Source organism: Brassica oleracea, chromosome C5, assembly GCF_000695525.1.
Source record: "Brassica oleracea var. oleracea cultivar TO1000 chromosome C5, BOL, whole genome shotgun sequence".
NCBI lineage: Eukaryota > Viridiplantae > Streptophyta > Magnoliopsida > Brassicales > Brassicaceae > Brassica > Brassica oleracea.
The window spans coordinates 13,287,575-13,290,580 of record NC_027752.1 but is presented as its reverse complement, the minus strand read 5'-3'; positions in this window follow the sequence as shown (position 1 = coordinate 13,290,580).

The window sequence follows — 3,006 nt, the reverse complement described above, 5'->3', positions numbered from 1 at the left end:
TTGGTCGAGTTCTCATATAACAACAGTCATCATTCGAGCATAGGGATGTCACCTTATGAAGCGTTATACGGAAGGCCATGCAAAACGCCTATGTGTTGGACGGAAGTGGGCGAAAGAAGAATGTTTGGGTCACCTATCGTCCAGGAGACCATGATTAAGCTGGAGACGATTCAGGCCAACATGAAGAAGGCTCAGGACCGCCAGAAGAAGTACGCAGACCAGTCAAGAAGAAAGGTAACTTTTGAGATAGGAGATTGGGTCTATTTGAAAGTTACTGCACAGAAAGGGAAGGACAGATTTGGCAAGGTCGGGAAACTTGCGGTCAGGTTCATTGGTCCATACAAGATCATCGGGAAAGTTGGTGAGGTAGCTTACCGTTTGGATCTGCCAGCGGATATGCATCTGCATCCTGTATTTCATGTTTCCATGCTTCGGAAACATATACGGGATCCAAGTACTGTTGAACCCGAGAGACTAGAGGAGTTGAGGATAAACCTTACGTATCTGGAAGGACCAATCAGATTGGGAGAACGGCGTATTCGGAAGCTGAAAAATCGTGAGATTGCTCAAGTACAAGTAATCTGGGGAAGACAAAACAGGATTCATGTTACTTGGGAAGATGATGCGCGATTTAAAACCGATCACCCGGAGTTCTTCCGAGAGGATGTTGTGATGGAAGAAGGAGACCCCTCAGAACCTTAGAATTCGAGGACGAATTCTGTTAAGGCGTTGGGCTGTTCCCGTTCCCGGCAGTACTTCCTGTAGAAACCCATAAAAAAATATATATATATATGGAATGGTCGAGTATCTTTTGGGTGGTCGAGTCGCGGACGATCAGATTGTTTTTGTCTGAACCATGAGTCAAGCATCCCACTAGACAATGGTTAGACAATGTGGTATATTTACTCAAAGGACGTTTGAAGCATGACACTTTTGGAAGCACAACAGGAAGACCAGAAATTAGGCGAAAAACCCTAATTTCGGTATTATGTAATTTTCCGAAGAAGCCGAAAACTCGAGAAATATTTTCCATCAAGTCAGGATTCATTTGGAGTTTATTAAAAATAATCAGATCATCAGAACGGGCATCGAAAAATATTGGGATAGATCGCGGGACGAAAAATTCACCGGAAAGAACAAAATTGGACGAATGGACCGAGAAGCTCGAGGTGACTCGATCTATGAGATCAGGACGTGGTAGCAACTGCCTGGAATGGTATGTGGCAAGAGAAGCATGAGGTGTTGCAGTAAAAATGATCACAGCATGCGGAGTGACACATAGAAGCACGAGGTGGTGCAGCCAAGCACGAGGTGTTGCGATGCATGCGACCGGACCATGCGGCCAGACATGTGGAGGACGTGGTGTCACCTTGCATGTGAGCAGACCATGCATACAGACAGGTATAGGGTGTGGTGTCATCCTGCTTGAGACTGAGACATGCAGCCAGCCATGTGGAGCACGAGGTGTCGCCGCGCATGCGTCTGGAGCCATGCGAAGCGACACACGGGCTGCCACACGGCTTGTTTCTGATTGGTTGCTGTTTCCTATAAATAGCCCACGACCTCCTATCATTTGAACACATTCATAACACTTAAAAGTCTGTTCAAAATGTGAGAGAGAAAGCAAAGAAAGAAAGATCGAGTTTTGATAGTTTTCGAGCGATTTACGCAGTTTTCGAGAACTGTTATTCTGCCGATTTTGAGTCAGCACCTGAAGAAGGTTCTGTTCAAGTGAAGGGAGATCAGATATAGTGGAGACAAGTTCAGGACCAGTCTGGACGTGGGTCTACTTGAGAAGGTCGAGAAAGGGTTCGGATCGCAGAAGTCGGGTTTGGGGTCAAGGCCACTATCAACCAAAAACTGTGAGTTATAATCGATTGATTGCTGAGTTACTTTCATGCAGGATCCCGTTACTTGGAAGTTGGATCATGGCAGGTGACTGGGTCTAACTAAGTAACGGTTTGAATAATTGAGGTTATGTTGATTGAGTTGATGGCATGCTTGTTATTTGAGAACCGTAGTAGCATGCTAATGGTCAGGTTGATTGGTTAGTTAGAGACTGCAGAATGCTTAGATTATATCGTTAAGTTGTGGATAGTTAGGTATTCTCGAATTAGTCTTTATACTAGATTATGTAATATGATTGATTGTGTTAATTTGCGATTAATACTAGGAACCTTGTGTTATTTTTACCGGGTTTAGTATTAATCATATTTTGGTCATATAGCATTTGTGTAACCCACAATGCTAGGCATATTTGAGGTGGAATGTGTTGATTGTGTAGTGATTAATTCTAGGAACCTTGTGTTATTTTTACCGGGTTTAGTATTAATCATATTTTGGTCATATAGCATTTGTGTAACCCACAATGCTAGGCATATTTGAGGTGGAATGTGTTGATTGTGTAGTGATTAATTCTAGGAACCTTGTGTTATTTTTACCGGGTTTAGTATTAATCATATTTTGGTCATATAGCATTTGTGTAACCCACAATGCTAGGCATATTTGAGGTGGAATGTGTTGATTGTGTAGTGATTAATTCTAGGAACCTTGTGTTATTTTTACCGGGTTTAGTATTAATCATATTTTGGTCATATAGCATTTGTGTAACCCACAATGCTAGGCATATTTGAGGTGGAATGTGTTGATTGTGTAGTGATTAATTCTAGGAACCTTGTGTTATTTTTACCGGGTTTAGTATTAATCGTATATTGGCCGACAGCATTTGTGTAACCCACAATGCTAGGCATATTGGGGTGAGTTAGTGTTCCTTCAGACCTCGTACCCGGCGGGTTCAAGGAAACCCCTTATTCGCTGGATTGGGAAGACTCAGATAGACGGGGTCATGGCCTATGGCTGAGTGATTACACGACGGTGTAATGTGGCAGTGATCCGAAGGACTGTGGGCTGTCGCGCGGTGACCCGAAGGACTGTGGGCCGCGGTCGGTTGAAAGTTCCTTCTTCTGGCCTTTGTGGTAGGAAGATAGGATATTGCCGATAGTGAAG